General features: G+C 39.0%; 1 pseudogene; it reads left to right on the top strand.

The window, feature by feature from the left end:
• The first annotated feature begins 4835 nt into the window (after positions 1-4835).
• On the top strand, positions 4836-16887 carry LOC141629059 (uncharacterized; annotated as a pseudogene).
• The last annotated feature ends 536 nt before the right edge of the window (positions 16888-17423 follow it).

The following is a 17423-nucleotide window of genomic DNA, read 5'->3' as shown; positions in this document are numbered from 1 at the left end:
TCAACTCCTTATTCCTATAACCTAACTCTTTAGTGCTCCAGTTACCTTTTCATTGCTCCGAAACTCAAATTTTATTAATTCATATTGGTACCTTCTCACTCTTTCTTACCATGGATCCTCTCTTATCAAGCTACTCACTCACACTTGCCACCAATCAATCCCCACAACCAACGGTTACTTTCCAATTAGTTGTATCTCCTTTTTTTTTTTTGATGACGAGGGGGTTGAGTCCCCCCCGGGCCCATGCATTCCCGCAAGTTGTATCTCCTTTTCATATCCCTAGAAAACCAAAAATTCACCTCATACCGTTAATTGCCCAAAGAATTACATATTAGGCTCACCTCTTAATAATCTAAATTCCCAAACTCAGTCACTATCTACAAATCCTCGTCGCGGCATAACTCCATCTACGTTCACTATATACCACTCTTCTCCATCCCTCTACAACCTTTCGTTACATATATTCTTAACCAGCACAATCCTAACCATCTCCCTCCATAAATCCTTACACATCTCAAGTTGCCACTATTCACATCCTTCCTTCCAATCTTTTCATTCCCACATTCCTCGGACTTACCTATCCCTCTGACCATGTACAATTATCACTGCTCTACTTAAACCCACGACCATATCACCCACCATAACTCACCAATTTTTCTCATTGTCTCAATAAACTCATCAATCTTCCCTTCCTCTTTCCACTATCTATCACATCACGTATAATCTATGTCCTTTCCACCACACTCATAACCATCATAAAGTGCTACTCCTTACACCATAAGATCTGGTAACTTACACATCAGGACCAACACATATGTAAAATAATGCATAACGAAGCAAAATATCATCTTTGAAATAAATATGATATGCAACGAGGTCAAAAGATAAGCATATAACCCAAAACAGGGGTTACTAGATCGAGTACAGCCTACTCGATCGAGTAGGTGAAGATCAAAAAAACGCATAATAAATTACCGGGGCTACTCGATCAAGTACAGGGTACTCGGTCGAGTACCAAGAGGTGTACTCGATCGAGTAAGGGGTACTCGAGCGAGTACCCTATGCAGTTCTTAGCACTGTCCCATTTTCATAAAACTGTCGTATCCCACTCGTTTCTTAGTCATTTTGGGCGTGTGACCTATCTTTAGAATCGTAAGAGAACAAGTTATCACCTCCAATTGGAATCACATCAATATAATATATGCATCTCAAGTTATAATAGTTTAAAGATAGCTCCTCTATAATCGAACAACATAACTATTCGGTTTCACATGTTACTAACTAACAACTCTTATTCCACAAGTTACTAACTAATAAAAAGTCATACAAGAAACACCAAAGCATGCCTCATACGACTCTATTCCACCTTAATCATATATATACAAATATCACAACTCCTATCGGGTGTTACTACTACTAAGCCAAACATTAACATTCATCATGGTCATGTATATCCTTTAACTTATCCAACATACAATCCAACACCTTCCAATCAAATCAATCATATCTTCATCCAACATGTGCATATGAAACAACAATAAACAAGTAGCAATCCCATGACACCCCATAGTGACCGGTTCAAAGTTGTAGGGCGAGTTTGCGACTTTAGGACGTCTCTCAAGCCTTTGCATTAGCTCCTAATAATTCCTACCCGGGTTCATTTTAATTAGACTCCCTAGGTTCATTAACTTCATTGGTTACAGGTTCCAAAATCGTCGCTCTGATACCACTTTGTAACACCCCCATCTTCCAAAGTGCCTTACCAAGGTCTACCTTAGCAAATGGAAGTGCTACCATCTCGATTACCCGAGGTACAGTATATCAAAAGTGACCATAAAAAAACATACTTTAAAGTTCAACTTTTTAAAGTGCGTACAACTTATAAACCAAAACCAAACGTACAACTATCATAACAAAATATCAAAACTATAACAACTGTCAGCGGAAGACTTGCTATCAAACTACGTGAAGACTCTATCCCAGCCGAGACCCGCGAGCTATCCATAAGCATACCTGCTAAACAACTGCTCACCATCCCCGAATGGATCACCACAGTTTTTAAAACATTTAAACGGGGTGAGTTACTACATAAACAATATAAGATAATACAACAGACAGTTACATAATCACAATTCTCCAACACCGTCACATAACTGAACATCTGACTAGACACTTAAGTGTGTAGCCCTGCCAGAATATCCATCACAACAGATATTCCACACCGCCAATTGGGGACCGCAACTTTTCCCACCTAAGCCCCGCTCATCTCCATCGAGCGAATAACCCATGTCCATTAATGTGCACATCCCCCATGTGGCGGAAACCACAAGGGGCGAATCAAGGGCGTGAAGCCACTCCCGCAAGTGACTCCACTTAGCCGAGGGCGCAACTGGCGAACCACAAACAAACAACAACCAATTCCACAATACCAATAAAACATGCCAATTCCAAATTAACGATAACAACAATATGCCAATCAATCAAACAACCATCTTATAATATTTACACAAGAACTGAGCAGGGAAACCCTACCTGAAGTGAAATCATCAATTATCAATCACAAGTAGCGAATCAAAATCCTTCCTCTACGAAATCACCTCCTATAACCAATTAATCACATAATTACAATATATAACATCAACAATCCCAATAACCCCAATTCACCCAATTAGGGTTTAAACAATATTAACGAATTGACATAAAAACGGTACAAAGATATTACCCACAATACGACGATCTTAACGGTATAAAGAACTCTGAAATGCGACAACCCTAGCCTTGATAGCAATGAGAGAAGAGAAATTGACATTGTTTGTTTTCTTTTGTAAAAAGGTTTAGAAATAAGGTAAAAGTATAAGAAACTGACGAAAACTCTTTATTTAACTCTTCACGCGTTACTATCAAACCCGGCTGAAAACTCGTAAAACCCGTCATACCCGATCGAGTAACTAAGGTACTCGATCGAGTATCGCCTACTCGATCCAGTTGCCCTTACTCGATCGAGTACCCATCAGGCAGAACGTACTCCAGAATGCAAAACTAACTTACTCGACATAGTAAGTCCTACCTGATAGAGTACCCAATAGCTCATAGATCTGAGGTATTACAAGCATCCCCCATAGGTGGGTATGCAATACATAAAGGTTGTTCATCGTAATTTCTTGCTCTAATCTCCCTTATAGTCCTTGTGTCATTCGCCATTGTTTGTGGTGGACGAATATTTAAAGGTGTGACCTCAATAGTTTCCGGTCCCTCTTCACTTGATTCCACTCTTAGTTCTCTTTCTTCTTCACTTGATTCCCCTCTTGACTGTCTTTGATAGAATGGGTTTGTAAAGAACAAATTGTATGTTTCCCTTACACTTGAGTCTAGGTCTTGATCACTTAGTTCCTCTTGAGAACTAGGCATAAAAACCTTCACACTAAACAAGACAAATTAAAACTACCACTTACTTCTACTAACAGAAAGTGAATAAAGAACAACCAAGCATGAAAATACACAACTCAAGCTTTAGTTATGTTGCCCTTCCCCGGCAACGGCGCCAAAATTTGACAGGAAAAAACTAGGTGTCGTAAATAACTAGAATTAAGCTATCAAACAAACAATTTATAACCTTAACTTGACTCTGCTAACTTATAAACAAGACAATAGTAAAGCGGAAGTAAGTGTCGAACCCAAGAGAAGGACCTTAAGCAAAAACTTGAATTGTAAACTATTGACCACAATTAATTAAGGTACTAATGATAATTAAAACTCAACAATTAAAACTAATCACAAACAATGAATATTAACAATGGTCAACATGTAGGAAACATAAAAGGAGAAACTTTGGTTTGGACAAAACATGGAGAATGATTACAAGATGAAAACTTTGCTAAAGGAACAATTCAACAAACAAGTAATAGGCAAAAATTCAATAATGAGAGAGAACTTAGTGTAATCTCTTCTTAGTAACCAACAAATGATGAAGCTTAACTCTTTTTACTCTCTTAAAATTATCCACCCAATACTACCATCTCAAGAAGTTGGTACATGTAAATTAAACCATCTATGTGAACCCTTCAAACTTAGACAACAAGTCATTAAACCATGAATGAAAACTAAGCATGAGCATTAAGATTTAACCAAGAGATGAAGCTAGGATCAATTTCTCATAAGATTAAACCATGCAAATGAGAAAAAGTCATAAACTTTCCTATTTTTTATATGAATCCTTTAAACCAAATTAACATGCAACAAATTTGTTTCAAACAATCCTACATAGATTAAACCATTTCTCTAGGATTTGCAATAGTTGAACAATAGTAAGCATGGATGGCCAACCCAAACATAAACTCATTCAACATATGAAATTAAGCACAGGGAAAGAGTATTAGATAAATTAAGAGAGATTAGAAGGTCTTACAATACCAAAGTTGGAAACTTTGAATGAAATTACACCAAGTAATGAGAAGATTAGCTTCTCATAATCGTCTTACAACCCAAGAAATGGATAACGATTAACATAAATTAAGAGAGATTTTGTCTTAAATTATTACAAGATTAAGAGTCAAAGCATGAAATGCTTTTGATCTCAAATAGTAGGGTATATATAGTGCTGCACGAAATTCTCGTCGTCGGTCGCCGATCTGCCCTATTGCAAACACTCAATGCACTTAGGGTATTCTAATCCTATTTTTTGCTTCAATTTTTATTAATTTAAATTTTAGTTATTGAATATTGATTGTGTACTGCTGTGGACGTTTTGTGTTGTTATATGTTTTTTTTTTTCTGTTTTTTAGCCTTTATTGTTAAATGGTGATTTGTTATCTTTGTTTGTGAATTATCTATTATCAATGTTGCCTAAAAAACACTTATCTGGATGTGAGAAAAGAAAAAAAAAAACCTTGCTGAGGATTTAATAAAATCACAACAAGGTGCTATTCATAAATTTGTAGTTAGAAATGTTGTCACTGAAAACTTATCTTACCCAAATAAAGTTTGCACGATTCTATTAATGAAAATTTGCCAAATGATGTGCCAATTGATGTTAATGACAATAATGTTGGAAATGAGTCTAATTTTCCAAATGATGTATCAATGGATGTTAATGAAGATAATGTTGGAAATGAGTCTAACTTGCCAAATGATGTGCCAAATACTTTTATTGATATTTATGATCCTATAAATTGGACTATCATTGATAACAAGACAAGAGGCGCTATAGTTGAAAAGGGACCTATAAGAGAATTGAATATTGACTTTCCTCTTGATGATAATACTAGACATTTTAAATATGCTTATTTTTCTAGAAAGATGAACAATGGTGAGATTAGTTATAGAATATGGTTAGTTTATTCTAAACATGTTCACAAAGTATTTTGTTTTTGCTGCAAATTGTTTAAATCAATTACTAGTAAAAATTTGTTAGCAAATGATGGTTTATGTGATTGGAAGCGTATTAGTGAAAGACTAAAGCAACATGAAAGTAGTACGGAGCATATGAATAATATGATTACTTGGAATGAAACGAGAGTAAGACTAGATAAGTGTGAAACAATTGATAAAAACTTGCAGGAAATAATTATGAAAGAGAAAAATCGATGGAGGCAAGTATTACTTCGAATATTTTCAGCCGTAAAGTGTCTTGCTACTTGATGCGTGTCTTTTATATAAGGTTTTCACCTCATTTTTACACGCATTTCTGCGCTTTTTATATAGCATCTGGCTACAAATACCCCCGAATATTCTACTTTGGTCCATTTATTGTAATTTGCAGGAATTGACCGGGGAGGAGCTAAATCGAGCCTTAATTGTCCCAATTGTACGCATTCATGGGAAAGAAGGAACCGGAGCTTAGAAATCTTACACTTGGAGGACGCATGAGTTGAGTAAAGGAAGAATTTCAAGAGCTGACGCGCCTATGTAGCTCGATCGAGTGGTTTTACTGCTCGATCGAATGCTTTATACACTCAAGACTGGTCGATCGACCAGCTTAAGGAGTCGATCGAGGAAGTTCAGCAAGCAGTGCTCGATCGAGAGGTTGTCCTGACTCGATCGAGTGATTTGGCCCTCGATCGAGTGATCTTTCTCCTCGATCGAGGGGTTTTCGAGTGCTTTTGGTTTATTTCCGCCTAATCTTTTATGGGCTTTTGTAATCAGTCCATAGATTAGGTTTAAGACAATTTTTTTCAGTATAAGACTGAGGAGAACATCACGTTACTCCCATCTCCTTCACTACGTACATTTATTTGCTACTCTTATTCTTGTTCTTGGATTTCTATTCTCTACATTTTGTCACTCAGATTCGGTATTATCAATCTATTTATTTCTTAATTGTATTTATTGCTTTTAATCCCTTCCCTCTCTTTGATTTATAATAGTTCAATCATCTCTTTATAGTTTGTCATCATGCTTAGTTTTGATTATTCAGTTATTGTAATTGTTAATCCGACGATTATGAGTAGCTAATTTCCTATGCTAAGACTATAGGGGGCCCATGATTTGAAGGGAGAGTAATCGATCTACTAGGTTAATTTCAGTACTGTCTTTGTTGTTTAAATGCTACAATTAATTGTAATTGCTTAATTGAGTCGACGCAATTAGACCCTTATTCTTGGTGGACCTTAACCTAGACCGAAAGGTTGGAAGAGGCAGACTAGTAGCGAACAATAGAATATTGCAGCGAGGGCGAAAGTTAAACTGTTTACATTTTAGGGTGAATTAAGGACCGAAAGGTGACGTTCGCTACCCCTTAGACCGTACTGCATTGACCTGGGACCTAGATTACTCGACCGGATAATTATGGTGAACCGATTTGTCTTAGCTATTCTCTTTTATCTGTTAAACTCCTTCCTTTATTCCTCTTTCCTTATTCTCTTAGTTTAGAAATCACATTTCATAAACCCCCAATTTGGTTACTTAGACGAACTTGAATTTAGCCGACAAATTCCTACCTCTCTGTGGATTCGACCCGACTTCCCTAGCTATATTAGTTAGAGCCAGTTGGTTATTTTTGACAGGTACGCGACAGACGTGTCAAATTTTGGCGCCGTTGCCGGGGAGGTGGCGCAATTTTTGTTGCTTTAATTAAGTTTGTCTTTTGTCTTGAGGAATTTATTCCTTGAGACTATCTCATTTTCTGCAAAGTTTTGACCAGTTTTGCAGATAAGCCGTTGTTTTGGAAGTTGTTTGCCAAGATGCCTACGATTACAGAGCATACAGAGCGGTGTGGAAGATGTGGTGAAGAAGGGCACGATCTTTATGAATGTACGGCAAGTATAGAGCACGCCCTTGCTTATAAGAAGTACAAGCAAGGAGTCCCTTTCTCGCAGTTATATGAAGAGATTAAGAGCGTTTCTACCCCTTCTACGCCAATACCACAGCCGGTCTCTCCTTCTTCAAGAGAAGCAATTGCCGAATTGAAATCCATCATGTTGAGTATGTCACAGCAATCTGATGCTGTTATATCGGAGTTGAAAGAACAAGTCGCGCAGTTAACACTCGCGACAGACCAAGCCAAGACTCCTCCAATTTGCGATCCCGTCAGTGCGGTGAATTTTCAAAGTGACCCTCCTCATGAAGAAGACGAGGTTTTGGCAGCTAATGATGACTCAGATGATGATCTAGACGAGTTTTTGCAGGAAATACTTGCTGCGTGTGCAGTAACCACTCGACCGAGCAACTCATCCACTCGATCGAGCGGTTCTCATCATCCAGTCACTCGATCGAGTGACAGTGGCGGTCGATCGAGAAGTACAGAACTCCAAGCTGGTCGATCGAGTGACTATGCCGAAGAAAGCACTCGATCGAGTGTCAAGACAGGTCGATCGTATGAAATTGAGGAGGAAACTGGTCGATCGACCAGTAAAAGTGTTCGACCCAGTGCTGTAAGTGGCGGGAATCCTCATTTATTATCCAATACCGCCATCGTGTCATCTTCCCCTGCTGTGGAGACGTCACGAATTGTTAAGGGCAAGGAAAAGGTTGCGGGACCACTCATCGCTACGTGGGTACCCTTCCCGAGTCGTCTAAAGGACGCAAGGATCGAGCAACAGTACGGTAAGTTCGTGGATATCGTGAAGAACCTCCAGGTAACTGTTCCTTTCTCCGAACTTGTTACTCAAGTACCCACTTACGCCAAGTTTATGAAAGATATCGTGACGCGTAAGAGAAATTTGAGCGAATTTGAGACGATTTCATTTATGGAAGAGTCTAGTAACCTGCTGTTAAATAAGGCCCCTCCAAAAATGAAAGACCCGGGCAGCTTTTCTATTACCTGTGTCATAGGTAATGTGGTTATTGATAAGGCCCTCTGTGATTTAGGTGCCAGTGTCAGTGTCATGCCCCTTCCTGTTTGCAAGAAATAGAAGATGAGTCACTTCAAGGTGACTAACATTACCCTACAGATGGCTGATTGATCTGTTAGGAGACCTTTAGGTGTCTTGGAGGATGTGCCTGTGAAAATAGGCAAACTTTACATCCCAGTAGATTTCATTGTTTTGGATATAGCTGAGGACACCCGGACCCAAATTATTTTAGGAAGACCGTTCCTTTGTACAGCTGGGGCCGTTATTGATGTTAGACAAGGGCGTCGACTCTTGCGGGGGGATGACGCTATCACATTCGTTGCCCAAGATTTTAGCCCACCCAATGATAGAGGACACATGCTATTCGGTCGATATCATTGATGAGTCTATTTATGACTTCTGGTCGGGTTCTTTTATGAAGGACCCACTGGAAGCTCTCATGCTTTTTGATGAGTGTGCAGATAGCCCAGAGAACGATGACGCTGCATTGGATTTGCTTGTCGATGATTTAGATGAGCATGAGGGAGAGCAGGTGGAACAAATGATCAGCACTCTTTGCTCCATCGAGGTAAAGGTACCGGAACGTAAGCCTCTCCCATCTCATCTTAAATATGCCTTTCTAGACGATACAGAGCAGTATCCAGTCATCGTTAGTGCCAAGCTTAGTGATGATCAGCTGACTTCTCTGTTAGCTGTACTTAAGAAAAACAGGAAAGCAATGGGCTATTCAATGGATGATATCACGGGGATTAGTCCCGATATTTGTATGCACAGGATAGAGCTGGAGGAGGACCACAAACCTTGCAGATAGGGTCAGCGTCGGCTGAACCAGAAGATGCGGGGATGTTGTGATGGCCGAGGTAATGAAGGCTGCTGGATGCGGGTATTATTTATTCGTAGGTAATTCTAGATGGGTAAGCCCAAGATGGGTAGTCCCGAAGAAAGGAGGGACAACTGTAGTTAAGAATGAGAAGAATGAATTAATACCTACCCGAGTAGTGACCGGTTGGCGGATGTGCATAGATTACAGGACATGAATGCCGCCACCAAGAAAGATCACTTTCCCCTTCCTTTTATTGATCAAATGGTAGAAAGGTTAGCTTCTCATAAATTTTTCTGCTATTTAGACGGGTACTCAGGGTTCTTTCAGATCCCTATCCACCCAGATGATCAGGCCAAGACTACATTTACTTGTCCTAAAGGCGTTTTTGCGTATCGCAGAATGCCTTTTGGTTTGTGTAATGCCCCTGCCACCTTCCAAAGGTGTATGATGGGGATATTTTCAGAGTATATTCAGTCTATCATGGAAGTTTTTATGGATGACTTTAGTGTATATGGAAGTGATTTTTCTGACTGTCTGTCTAACCTTGAAAAAGTGTTGCATATTTGTATTGAGGTTAATCTTGTCTTTGAATCGGGAGAAGTGCCACTTTATGGTCAACGAGGGAGTTGTCTTAGGGCACTTAGTTTCTGAGAGGGGAATAGAAGTTGACAAAGCAAAGGTGGAAGTGATTCAGCAATTACCACCTCCTGTTAATGTTAAGGGGGTGAGGAGCTTCCTTGGTCACGCTGGCTTTTATCGCCGGTTTATCAAGGATTTCTCCAAAATCGCTAAACCACTTACACAGCTGTTGCTTAAGGATGCCCCTTTTGTGTTTACTGATGCTTGTCTTTCTGCTTTTAACAGGTTAAAGCAGGCCTTAGTCTCCGCGCCGATCATACAGCCTCCCAACTGGGACTTGCCATTTGAAATCATGTGTGACGCGAGTGACTATGCATTAGGAGCGGTGCTTGGCCAGAGGAAGGACAAAGCCTTGAATGCTATTTACTATGTGAGCCGAACTCTGGATGAGGCTCAAGTGAAGTACACTACCACTGAGAAGGAGCTGTTAGCTGTAGTTTATGCCTTAGAAAAGTTTCGTACTTATTTAGTTGGGTCAGAAGTCACTGTTTTTGCTGACCATGCAGCTTTGAGGCATCTCCTCGCTAAGAAGGAGGCTAAACCGCGGCTACTGAGATGGATACTCCTTCTTCAGGAGTTTGACCTGCAGATTAAGGATAAGAAAGGAGCTGAGAACGTTGTAGCTGATCACTTGTCGCGGCTGATGCGACAAGAAGGGGAGGATTCTCTGCCCATTGATGATTCTTTCCCTGACGATTCTTTAATTGCTGTTATATCGTCTATTGTTGACCAGGAACCTTGGTATGCAGATATAGCTAACTTCTTTGTCAGTGGCAAGCTGCCGCCTGACCTTTCTCATCGCTAGAAAAGAAGCGTTTTACGTATAACGTTAAGCGTATTTCGGATGACCCTTACTTGTTTAAGGAATGTGCAGACGGTCTCTACAGACGGTGTATTCCGCAGTGGGAGACCAAAATAGTCCTGGAAGGCTGTCACTCCTCTTCATATGGTGGTCACCACGGTCCATCGCGCACCGTGGCTAAGGTACTTCAGTCTGGTTTTTACTGGCCCTCTTTGTTTGCTGACGCCAAGTCTTTTGTTTCAGCTTGTGATGCTTGCCAACGATCAGGGAACATTTGGAAGAGACATGAGATGCCACAAAACGGCATCCTAGAGGTTGAGGTTTTCGATGTCTGGGGCATTGATTTCCAAGGACCGTTCCCGTCCAGTAAAGGTAACAGGTACATCTTAGTAGCTGTAGACTATGTGTCAAAATGGGTTGAGGCAATTGCTTCACCTCATTGTGACGGTAAGACCGTGATAAAAATGTTCAAGAAGATCATATTCCCCCGTTTTGGTGTCCCTAGGGTCGTCATTAGTGATGGGGGGATGCATTTTAAGGAAAAGAAACTCACTTCCATACTGTCTAGAGTTGGTGTCCAACACCGGCGTGGTTTGGGGTATCATCCCCAAACTAGTGGTCAGGTAGAGGTCTCTAATCATGAGCTGAAATAGATCTTGTCTAAAGTAGTTTCTAAATCACGGAAAGACTGGAGTCTTAAGCTAGATGACACATTATGGGCTTATAGAACTGCCTTTAAGACACCAATTGGTGCATCACCTTATAGGTTAGTTTATGGGAAATCGTGTCACTTACCTGTTGAGCTGGAATGTAAGGCCTGGTGGGCAATTCGTGAGCTTAATTATGATCCTAAATTGTGTGGTCGAATCGTCTTTTTTGCGGCTAGATGAATTGGAAGAGTTTAGGCTTAATGCCTATGATAACTCGCGCATTTACAAGGAAAAGACGAAGAGATGGCATGACAAGAGAATCTTACCTCGGGAGTTTCATGTGGGGCGGAAGGTGTTCTTTGTTCAATGCCCGTTTGAGACTATTTCCTGGCAAGTCAAGTCCGGATGGAGTGGTCCGTACACGGTGACAAATTTACCAAATTTGGATCCGTGGAGCTTGAAGATTCCGAGGGTCATAGATTCAAGGTGAATGGCCAATACGTGAAGCATTACCATGAGGCGAGTGAAGCGGATAACCGCGTTGAAGTCCTGCGCTTCGACGAGCTCGACGCGCCAGTTACTTGATACCAGAAAGGTCGTGCGGGACCTCTTAAACCAGCGCTCTCCGGGAGGCAGCCCGGACAGTTTTATTTGTACTTTTTGTTGAATTATTTGTTTTCCTTTCGTTTTACGTTAAACATTAGACGCTGCTTTATGAACAATTTTTGTGCCTTCCTTGCTTTTATGCGTCCTTTGCAGGTTAAGGTACTCGATCGAAGGATTTTTGTGTTCGATCGAGCACTTTCTGATGCGGCTGCTACTCGATCGAGGGATGATGTCCTCGATCGACCAGATCCCTACCCGTGCTCACTCGAACGAGTGGGTCGTCAGTCGATCGAGCCCTTCCAATACACTGGCTCACTCGATCGAGCTGTTCCAGGCGCTCGATCGAGTAGTTATAACCTCCAGCCGCTGTTTTACGTCTACAAAGCCACTGTTTGACTTTCTTTGACCTCCCATGTTTGTGGTCGGTTTGGGGAGGTCCCGTTATATGACGTTTTGTAAGTCTTCCGACTCCACTTCTCCCTTCTTTTCAGTTTGCATTTCTTTCCCTATTTTTGGTACAATGAGGGCATTGTACGGTTTGGTTTGGGGAGGTATGCATCCATATCTGTGTCTGCATGTTTCTTGCATTTTTGCTTGCACGTTTATTTATTTCCGCATGCACTGTTGTTTTAATTAATTCCAAAAAATCATATAAAAATCATAAAAAAATTCAAAAATTTTCAAAATTTTCATGTTTAAAATTGAGTCGGAACGTTTGAACATTGACGCTACTTTGAATCCTTACTTGAGCCTGGCATATTCTTGACATTTAGCTGGCATGTTTATGTGCATAATCTACGAGTTTTTGTTTTTCTCTTATCTGAACAAATAGACTTGATTCTTTATGTCGGCAAGCTACATTACATTCTGAGGTTAGAGCTTATTAAACTGGTGACATTCATGACCGGTTTCATTTAGGATGTGAGTAGTACTCTCTTTAAGACATGTAACATCAATTTGCATAAGCATGAGTCTAGTCTTCTTAATACCTGTATGCATTCGGTCTGTGGATGGTGACACGTGTTAGGAGAGGCAGTTCCCCTTATTCCATTCTACCCATGAGCCTCACATAGCCAAATTGCCTTTTTGTCCTATCAACTACTTTCTATAATATTTCCTACCCTAGCTGAGCTAGTAACGAGTAGTTCTTGGAATGTGTTATTGCAATATGGTTATTTCATCTGATTTCAGAAGATGGTGGAAAGATTGAAGGGAAAGAAAGAAAGAAAAAATGTTGAATTGAAAAAAATGGAAAAAAGAAAAAAAAAAGTGCGAAAAAAAAAGAGACAGAAAAATTCAAAATGAAAAAAAAAAAAAAAAAGAATGAGAATTGCGCAATGTTTCACACTCCCATGCCTTATTTATATCTTATGGGGAGTTGACGACTTTTGGTGTTTTGTGAGTTTAGTGCATAATTTTGCACCGTTTCATCTTGCTGTTATGAGTACGAAGTTGGGATGCAGTCTATATTTGGATCCGTTGTTGCTAGCCTAGCTATTAACCCCACATATCCAAATTCGTTTTAGCCCCTTCTTACCCATTATCTCAATAACCCAAATGTAAGTCCTCGGCACGTGTCTTGGTCATTAGTATGGTTGGAATGCATATGTACGGTTGTAGAGACTTTATTCATGTTAACTGCATGCATGTTCTTATAGGTCGAGTTAGGTGAGTGTCTGATTCTTCCCTATCTTTCACATATATACTCACCTTGTACCTGATTTGAGTGATGAGCGACCCGTGAGAGTCCGACATCTTTGAGTCTTGCAAGGTCGACGGTTCAGTAAGCTTGAAACATTAATTTAACTCGTTTGCACTTTTCAGTTGCCACTTTGTTATTCTGTTGCATTAAATTGGTTCTAGTGAATGATTTGTAGCTGATGCGTTGGTCCCGTTCTATTGTTCACCCTTAGTTGCATTCATATTTGCTTGGGGACAAGCAAATGTTTGGTTTGGGGAGATTTGATGCGTGTCTTTTATATAAGGTTTTCACCTCATTTTTACACGCATTTCTGCGCTTTTTATATAGCATCTGGCTACAAATACCCCCGAATATTCTACTTTGGTCCATTTATTGTAATTTGCAGGAATTGACGGGGAGGAGCTAAATCGAGCCTTAATTGTCCCAATTGTACGCATTCATGGGAAAGAAGGAACCGGAGCTTAGAAATCTTACACTTGAAGGACGCATGAGTTGAGTAAAGGAAGAATTTCAAGAGCTGACGCGCCTATGTAGCTCGATCGAGTGGTTTTACTGCTCGATCGAATGCTTTATACACTCAAGACTGGTCGATTAACCAGCTTAAGGAGTCGATCGAGGAAGTTCAGCAAGCAGTGCTCGATCGAGAGGTTGTCCTGACTCGATCGAGTGATTTGGCCCTCGATCGAGTGATCTTTCTCCTCGATCGAGGGGTTTTCGAGTGCTTTTGGTTTATTTCCGCCTAATCTTTTATGGGCTTTTGTAATCAGTCCATAGATTAGGTTTAAGACAATTTTTTCAAGATATAGACCGAGGAGAACATCACGTTACTCCCATCTCCTTCACTACGTACATTTCGACTGCTACTCTTGTTACTGTTCTTGGATTTCTATTCTCTACATTTTGTCACTCAGATTCGGTATTATCAATCTATTTATTTCTTAATTGTATTTATTGCTTTTAATCCCTTCCCTCTCTTTGATTTATAATAGTTCAATCATCTCTTTATAGTTTGTCATCATGCTTAGTTTTGATTATTCAGTTATTGTAATTGTTAATCCGACGATTATGAGTAGCTAATTTCCTATGCTAAGACTATAGGGGGCCCATGATTTGAAGGGAGAGTAATCGATCTACTAGGTTAATTTCAGTACCGTCTTTGTTGTTTAAATGCTACAATTAATTGTAATTGCTTAATTGAGTCGACGCAATTAGACCCTTATTCTTGGTGGACCTTAACCTAGACCGAAAGGTTGGAAGAGGCAGACTAGTAGCGAACAATAGAATATTGCAGCGAGGGCGAAAGTTAAACTGTTTACATTTTAGGGTGAATTAAGGACCGAAAGGTGACGTTCGCTACCCCTTAGACCGTACTGCATTGACCTGGGACCTAGATTACTCGACCGGATAATTATGGTGAACCGATTTGTCTTAGCTATTCTCTTTTATCTGTTAAACTCCTTCCTTTATTCCTCTTTCCTTATTCTCTTAGTTTAGAAATCACATTTCATAAACCCCCAATTTGGTTACTTAGACGAACTTGAATTTAGCCGACAAATTCCTACCTCTCTGTGGATTCGACCCGACTTCCCTAGCTATATTAGTTAGAGCCAGTTGGTTATTTTTGACAGGTACGCGACAGACGTGTCACTACTCATAACTTGGCATTTAGAGGATCTAATGAAAAATTATATCAAGATAATAATGGTAAATTCGTAGGTTTGATTGAAATGATTGCTGAATTTGATGTGGTAATGCAAGATCATGTTAGATGGATTCAAAATCATGATATTCATCATCATTACCTTGGACATAAAATTCAAAATGAACTTATATCTCTTTTGGCTTATAATGTGAAAAGTTATATAATCAAAACTATCAAAAAGGCAAAATATTTTTTTATAATTCTTGATTGTACTCCTGATATTTCTCCTCAAGAACAAATGACTTTGATAGTACAATGCGTGAATATAGCAAATGAAAACATAAAAATGAGGAGTACTTTTTAAAATTTTTGGAGGTGAATGATACAACGGGGTTAGGAATTTTTATTGAATTACAAAAGGTTTTAAAGTCTCTTGATCTTAATATTGATGATATAAGAGGTCAAGGTTATGATAATGGTTCCAATATGAAAGGAAAGCACAAAGGCGTACAAAAACGTTTACTTGAAGTTAACCCAAATGCATTATATATGTCTTGTGCTTGTCATAGTTTAAATCTTGCTCTTAGCGATATGTCACATTCTTGTACTAGAGCTGTTTCATTTTTTGGTATTGTGCAATGCATATATGCATTGTTTTCTAGTTCCTCAAAAAGATGGAAAATTTTGCTTGATAATGTTCACGAACTTACTTTAAAATTTTTATCTAATACTCGTTGGGAGAGTCGAATTAAAAATGTTAAACCTATTAGATTTCAAGCACCAGAGTTAAGGGTGGCTTTGTCAGTTTTATATGATTAGTGTGATAATGATGCAATGTCAAAGAGTGAGGCTGAAAGTTTGTATAATTCACTTGGGAGTTTTGAATTTTTCCTTGGTATGATAATTTGGTATGAAATTTTATTTGTCATAAACAAGGTAAGTAAGAAATTGCAATCTAAGTCCATGTGTATTGACACCACGATAGTACATGCTGAAGGTATAATATCATATTTTGAGAAGTTTAGAGTTGATGAATTTCTTTCTTGTATTAATATTACTAAAAATATTGCTCTTGATATGGATGTAGAACCTACACTTTCGACAAAGCGTCGCATTATTAGAAAAAGACATTTTAGTGAAACTAATGAAGAAGAACAAAATCAATCGCCTGAAGAAGTATTTAGACTTGATTATTTTTGGGTGGTTGTTGATATGGCAATTACTTCTTTAAAAAATAGATTTGAGCAACTAAAAACTTTTGAAAGTATTTTTGGATTTTTTTTATTCAAAAAAGATAAAGTCATTAGATGAAAATGAATTGAGAGAATGTTGTGTAACTTTTCACTCTACATATACATCTGATGTTGATTTAAATGATCTTTACTCAGAATTGAAAGTTTTACAATCTACTTTGCCAAATACATTATTGTTTGCCACTGAAATTCTCGAGTTTGTCAAATGTGCATATTGTTATCCAAATGCTTCAATCGCATATAGAATCTTTTTAACAGTACCAGTAACTGTGGCATCAGCCGAAGGAAGTTTTTCGAAGTTAAAGTTGATTAAATCCTACTTGAGGTCGTCAATGTCGGAAGAACGGTTGAATGGTCTTGCAATGTTGTCAATCGAGAAAGAACTTTTGGAAAACATAAATGTCGATGTTATTATTAATGATTTTGCATCTCAAAATGCGAGTAGGCAAAAAAATATATCATGTATTAATAATGTCACATGATTTTTTTTATTTAATCGAAGTAATTTTTTTTAAAAGGGCCCCGTTTTATTATTTTGCCTAGGGCCTCGAAATGTTTAGGACCGCCTGTAACAGCAAATTTTGTATTGCGATAACTGAAATACAAAACAAGGAAACAATTAAATTTTATTAATAAATATCAAAAGTACGTGTACAATCTCTAATGTATCCTCTGATTCTAATATGCCGTAAGGGGTACGTGTACGGGGTACACGTGAGGGGTGCGCGTGTAGACAAATTTAATTGCTCTACGCGCGATGTAAATTTGATTTCTTGAGAGGGTCGCGATGACTTGAATCTCTCTTGAAGGTTTGAACTTGTGATTGAATCTTCAACGCAGGCGGCACGATTTGATGTGTTTGTTGACTGCTTGCAATGATTTTGACAGAGAGGATTTGTAGGAATTTGTACCTTGTTCTCTCTAACTCCTTTGCAATTATGAATTTTCCAACCCTTTGAATGAATGAGAAGAGCTCTATTTATAGAGTTTCAAATCCCCTTGTTGGACTTTGGTGGTC

The sequence above is a fragment of the Silene latifolia genome, chromosome Y (assembly GCF_048544455.1).
Source record: "Silene latifolia isolate original U9 population chromosome Y, ASM4854445v1, whole genome shotgun sequence".
Lineage (NCBI taxonomy): Eukaryota > Viridiplantae > Streptophyta > Magnoliopsida > Caryophyllales > Caryophyllaceae > Silene > Silene latifolia.
The sequence above is the reverse complement of the archived record's forward strand: the minus strand, read 5'-3'. Positions and strand labels throughout refer to the sequence as shown.